Here is a 7233-nt window from a genome sequence, read left to right as displayed (position 1 = left end):
CTCTACACATATCACACACGCACACTGTCTCTCTCTCTCGCAAACACGCTCAACAAGGGTTTCCCCGTGAATAATTTACCGTCTATTCATCAACAGTCGTGGCAGTACGGCGAACACGAGACGTGAAAAAGAATAAATCTACACGTGCTTGGACCACCTAGTATGACTACTAGGACTAGAGCAAGCCAAAAAGCACGCCGCCGTCCCCCCCTCCTTATCGGCGACTGGAAAACCTTTGTTTTACACAGTCGAGAAGTCATTGTGCTAAGGCCTCACATGCTGAGGCGTTGAATAGAATGTAGATGCTAGTTTACGGAAACAATTATCGATAATACATTTGTATCTCCATACTTATATTTCTTCTCTTATAAAAAACTGAGTTGGTGATGATGGTACGCGTGCCATCTTGCAATATAGACCGTCCGATCTATATCTGACTGATGGAAATTAAACTAAAAGATACCCGCACCCCTCTCCACATTTGCAGACAAGGCCTTCCCTCGTTCATCCTTATCTCAAACAACCTCATTGTTGAGCAATTAAGAAAGGAAGCCTCTAGAACAAACTGGCCTGGTGGCCATTGCCGGCGTCATCAATCCCCATGCCTCCGCTCAGTCCGACCACCGATCACCACCACGCCCCACTCCTCTCCACCTTATCTCCTATTTCTCGAGATATCATTAGTTTTTACACATGGGATTACTCCCGCATGGGTCAATCACAACGAGTGTTTTTATAAAAAAATGCATCTTGATGTTCCGTGCAATGCACGGATCTTGCTGGTACTCCTACAGAAGACTAAGTTGGTGATGATGGTGTGTCTGCCATCCGTCGTTTGTGACCATTAGATCTACATCTAACGACTGTGAGGTAAGTTGTTGCCTTTTCTCACAAACATCCCACTTGTCTACCAATTTGCAGAAAAACCCATAATTAGTATCTTAAAACCAACCACATCCCTCCCTGACCTCACCAAAACAGCCCAAGGAATATATTCTAATGAAACATAATATATCTCTAGTGATATATGTATATCAAAATTAGAGTGTTTTGTATCAAGTTTGTGAATAAGTATTATTCTAATTATGATTCGTTGCAACACACATGAACATTGCTAGTATTTCCAACCATGCAATTTTTTCCCTAGTTTTCCATAGTTTCGAGTTTTCCATCAAGATATTAGTCACTCATGGTTGATATTTACTTTCAATCATGTACACATATGCACTATGTAACTAGCCTTGCTTATTGGGTTCCAAAGCTTAACTTTCACTCCTACTTACAATATGTAGAGTATTTAACAAAAAACTACCACTTTCAACCAGCCCTAGGAAGAATCTATTGTACAAAAAATAGCAAAAACATACCCAAAATTTCTTAATCCACGCCAAAAACTACTACCTACCGATTAGGTTAGTTTAAACCCATTTATGACAGGGTTGGCCCACACGTCCGTGCTGACGAGGCAACTTAAACCAACACATTTTGTTTGACCGTTGACACGAGGGACCCACATCTGACCTTCTATCCTGTTATTCCCCCTCAAATCATTATTTTTCCTGAACTTTACTTCAAACAGTGCTGATGCGTGTTTGTCGGTGGCGCCGGTGATGAGCGAGTTGGCCGCCGCTCCGCCGGACGGGCCGGACGCCGCGCTGGCCTCCGCACGGGTTGGCAGGCTGGCACGAGCATGACTCACGAGCGAGCAAGCCGCCGCGCTGGCCTTCACTCGAGCCAGATGGCTGGCCTTAGCGCGGCGCGCGCGAGCAAGCCGCCGCGCCGCCGTGCCAATCTAGCTAGCAAACCTTGCAGACAAGCAGCTGGACGGAGCTATCTTGGCTAGCTAGCGGTCGCGAGCGCCAGATGGAGCTGGCATCCGGGCTGCCGCAAGATGGGCTCCGCACCGCGGCAGTTTTGACCTCGCCTTCTGCCGGCGGCGGTAGCTGCGTCCCATGGCCGAGGATGACTAGGTGGACGGGCCGGAGGTAGGAGGTCACTCGGGGATCTTTGTGCAGACTGACATGTAGGTCCCACAAGTCATAACGCCCGATTGAATAGAAAGCGTTGACTTAATGGGCGACACGGGCCCTGTTTGGATACTCTAAGTCAGAGGTTAGATTCTAACCCTGAACTAACTCTAACCAAAGTGGTGTTTGGATGGCAGGGTTAGATTGACAACAAATGTATCCAACAGGGCGATGGGTTGAAACGTGCCTATAACGGCACTTTGTAGAGTAGTCGTTTCTTGGTAGGGCTGATTGGTAAGAGCATGTACAATGGTTGATAAGGTAGTCTTATCTTAAGTCTGCCACGTATGCAAGTGGTAGTAGTTTCTTGGCATTATTAGTGGTTTCTTGCATTATTAGGGGTTTCTTGTAAGGAACAATGTACTACTAGCGACAAAAGGCAATTCTAGGTTGCGTTGTACTCCAACGAGTACTACTAGTGGTCGCGGGAGTGTATACCCCGTTTTGTGGGTTCGATCCCGGGCGAACGCATGGTGGCCTTTTTTTAAATAGTAACTTTGCTGCGAGCCAATATTTTACACGGATAGTTTGAGTTTTGAAGTCAAACGGACGTGCGGCACCACAATCTAGGTGCACTGGATAGCCTAGCCACGTGAATGGGTTTTCCTTCCCAGCATCTCATGGCTCGCGTGCTCGCCCTAGCCGCACCTCGCTTGCAGCTTCCTCATCAGCTAGTAGCATATTTAAACTAGCGCCTCCCAATTAAGCCCGAGGAGCCGGAAAAGCCTGGCGGGGCATTGGGAACTGTGTAATATGGCTCTGTACGTAAAGTGCTCTACTACTACTCTGTAGCTTGTGGCGTTGGACGCATGGACTTCACTCCATTATCGGCTCTACTATAAAAGAAATTCCTCTTGACGTGTTTTTTTGAAACGGAGGCAAAAACTTTGCTTCATCTCATTCATAAAGAAGGAACTACTAACAAAGTTAGACAAGATCCATTACACCTCCACAAATGAAAGCAAAAAGCCTAGTCTGGCTGTATCAAATAACTCAAATGTTCTGCCCCCGCAGTAACCATCGCTGATAAACAGGCTGCTAGTGTGTGCGTGAGAGGAGCGGCTGAGTAGGCCAGCTACGTGAGAGGAGCGGCTGAATAGAGCACCGAGAGTACCCACTAGGCCACTACGCAGGTGTACTTTCCCTGCATTGATAGTACATCGATGGTTCTAGAGAACAGTAGTACCCTCCACTTCCAACTGTAGCTCCTTGGCCCTGAGATTCAAGAGTTCAAAACTGGTGCACTATACTAGAAGTACAGTACATAGCACTAGTAGTACCCTCGCACTACTAGTTGAGAAAGTAGTACTAGTACTGCTACAGTACGAGTACATACTCCTCCGTCACATAATGTAAGACGTTTTTTGACACTAGTTGGCGTGTACAAAAAATAGCAAAAACATACCCAAAATTTCTTAATCCACACCAAAAACTACTAGCTAGTGTCAAAAATTTCTTACTAGTGCTATTATTTACAGTATAATGCAATCCCATAACGTCCCATAATGCTAGTACTAGTAGTAAATAATAGGCTCACCCCTTCGCTACAGTTGGAAGGAACGATCTACAGTTGGAAGGGACGAGGCCCTGCGGTTACTACGCTCTTATCTCCTCCTCGCCAGTTCCCCTCCCCCGAAGAGAAGGCAGTTCGTCGCTGCTCCCATGGATTCGCCAGGCGGTTCTCCTCCTCGTCGGGGCTGGGAGACCTTGGACGACGATACTCGGTGCTTCCTACACCAACTATTTCAAGACGGTGCTTAAAATGGCTTGGGAAACGGCCATGCTTGTTGGTCTTCCATGCGTCCTTGAGGAGAAGGTTCTTCTATGGGACAATCCTTTGAACAGTCCACCGCTCCCTGGCCATGGTTGCACGTTGACTCCGCTAGAGTTGCCGACGTTGAGAGGTAGTCGGATTTTGTCCGATGAGCAGGTCAGTAATGGAGTTTGATCAGGTAGTACTTAGTTATTCCACTTCCATCCGGTAATTTCTCCGCTGCCCACCGTCTTATATATATGTCTGGGTCGGTGCCAACGAAGATTGGCTTGCATACCTCCGGCCGGATACCACCATCATTTTGCACAACATCCATAGCAGTGCGGCCATTCCGGTAGACCCCTTCTCCACCACTGGGATTGGCCTTCCGGACTGGCTGGGCTTGAATACGTATGATGATGCCTACATGAGATTGAAGAAGATAGCAATTGCAGACCCGCTGACAAAGCGACGCGGCTATGACGATTACTATCTCATCGCGGTGTTCGACATAAGGATTGCCATCAATGCAAGAGGCAGTAACGGCAGAGGCTGGCACATGTTGGCAGCGGCAGATTTGTACCCCTACACGTTCGAAGACGCCGTGCGCCATCTAGGCCGCATCTTCGCGGTGACAAGCCAGGGGACTTGTTTCATCTGGTTGCCATCCTACGGTACGTGATATTACAAACGGAATGCACAAACCATCATTTGCATCCCTAACGGTACTCCATTATTTTGCAGGGACCAGTCATCCCGCGATCAAAATAAGATCACCGATCCTGGATGTGCATTTGCATCCGCAATTCGGTCAAACCTGGAACCTTGTAGCTGACTTTGGCATATTGGGATCAACTATCTTAGCAGTCGTTACCCATGGTACCACTGATGTGCAACATGGTCACACAATCTACCACAATCGGACTGTCACCATCTACCCAGGTATTCCATTTTTTAACCCTCTCGCCTTCTCTTTCATTGTTGTACTAGTACTCTACTTACGTACTAGTAGGAGTACTTTTTACCTTGGAGGACGCGTATAGCTAGCTAGGCCCTTGAATACTTGAACCCACTAGCTACCACCATTTTTGTTTTTCCATGTCTTACTATCTCATCCCTGTAGCCAACAGTGGCTATATATAATAAGCCGGTTATTTTACTTCCTCTATATCGGAGTAGTAATATTTGCTGCACAGTATTACTAACCGCCATATTTGAGCACAACATTATTATGCATGGACCTTGACTATGTATGTCACCATGTGTCCAAATATGAGATGCCGCGTGTACCAGATGAACAGCGTCGAGTTCGAGCCCCGTGATGCTACGTGGGTGCCGAGGAACACTCTTGGAGAGTACTCGCTTTTCATTGGGGACAGCTACCCCATTGTGAAGCGGATGCCACCTTCCGTGCACGACACGGAAGGCCTGCCGTTCATGAAGCATGGTTGTGTCTTCCGTGCGCACCGCCGGATGAACGACATGCTGTGACATGCTATTCCTGATTTATGCCGCTTCAGCTTGGATGAGTCTCCATCGTGTGGAACCGGACTAGAAAGCTGCGACAATGATTCCCGTTGCCCACCGCTATGGATCGTGCCGTCCATGAAGAACACCTGGGACGGGAACCTGGAGGAGGACATGTAGCCCATCTATAACGTGTAAGTGGAGTACGGTAAATTGTGAACGGTAGCGCTGTGAATATATGTAGACTAGTCGTGCACAAATTTATCACATGAATTGGAGATGAACTTGTGTGGCATACTGGCATTTGTCCTTTAGAATTTATTACTAGGAAATGTGTTATGTGTACGTGCAACTTGTGTGGTTGTTGCACGGGCTCCAACACGCTCTTTGAGAAAAAAGGTGGCACAGCTTTGGATATACGTGACGTGGCGGCATCATACAGTAGCATCGTTCGCTATAGTTGTAGTACGCTCCTACTAGGACGACAACTCCTATAAAACCTTGCGCTTGGCTCTTTGCCTCTTCGGGAGGTTCAACAGTTCGTACTCGTGTGAACCTTGCACTTGGCTCTTCGCCTCTTCGGAAGGTCCAACAATGATGACACTACAGTACACATTATGCTTCTGGCAATCTGACACCGATTGAACTGTTGCACGTCCACCGCGAGGGCGAAGGCGAGGGAGAGGGAGAGGGAGAGGGTGCGCTGTAGTCAAAACCCTCTCCTCGTCCTATGAACCACCGCGCGCGTGGGCGAGGGAGAGGCGTAGTAAGCAAGCTTCTCCTCGTTCGACGAGTTGACGGGACACATCAAAGCAGTACTAGTCCATAGTGCGTCCTTTTCGGTTAATATGGCTTAATTTGAAACGAGAAAAATACACCGGCGGTCAACGTATGTAACAATACGCTCTTTACGGTCACTATATATAGTTTTGCGGTGATTATACGATCACTAGCTCATCGTAGAGCACCGTATTGCACCCTACTGACCGGCCACATAGTCGACGTGGCACTTTGTTGACTGGTTAAATTGTCACCTGGTTTCTGGGTCCCACCTGTCAGTTGGCAGAGCAAAGAAATCAGCTAAAAAACAAAGAGTGTAGTACATCTACACTTCCAATGCATTTAGCCTTTAATCTAAATCGATATTGATTGACTAATGCACCAACTTGTGCTCTAGGTATAGGCTACATGTCTATCCTTAATTACAGCATGCAACGACCTTCATTTAATCTTCTTCTCTCAATGGTCGCATGCACACATAACTTTTGGGCGTTAATTAAGCCCTGGTCAATGTGTAAATCTCTAAATGTACAGTCTTTCACGGACGTAGGGAGTAGGTTGAGCACTTGAGCGTGAGCGTGTGTGTTGCGTCGTGTGCTGTGTGCCGCATGGCTGCATGAGTGTTGCGTGCGTCCATGTGTATGTGTGAGTGTTGCATGTTGCATGCATGCATGCATGGGGCTTACTCCCTCCCATTGACATGTTCATATTTCAAGCTTCCTCTGTTCCCTCCATATGGTGATACTCCCTCTGTTCCCAAATACGGAGTAAAATCCTCCCTCTGTTCCCAAATACGGAGTAAAATCCTCCCTCTATTCCCAAATACGGAGTATTTGTCTTTCTAGAGATTTCAACAAGTGACTACATACGGAGCAAAATGAGTGAAGTGAGCGTAGATGCATAGGGATAATGTAGAAAGGAAGTCTTCGCGATCCATTATTCCCCATCTCGGTCAGAGAGAACTATTCAACTAGTCTTCGCAGTGAAGAGACAATACACGCTGCAGCAGATGGGACACTTAATCAATAAGCTGAACCAGTGTGTTGGTGTTACTAAATCAGCCTTACCCAGTACTGCCATCATGTTTGCCAGTAGAGCATGCTTCTGTCCTCCATTAACTGACATATGGGCCCTCTTGTGGGAGACCCACATGTCATCGGTGTAACTATTTACAATCCGAAGGACGGTATATCCTGGTAGTAGTAG

The sequence above is a fragment of the Triticum aestivum genome, chromosome 7D, assembly GCF_018294505.1.
Source record: "Triticum aestivum cultivar Chinese Spring chromosome 7D, IWGSC CS RefSeq v2.1, whole genome shotgun sequence".
In the NCBI taxonomy this organism is placed as follows: domain Eukaryota; kingdom Viridiplantae; phylum Streptophyta; class Magnoliopsida; order Poales; family Poaceae; genus Triticum; species Triticum aestivum.
Note: the sequence above shows the minus strand (reverse complement) of the source record.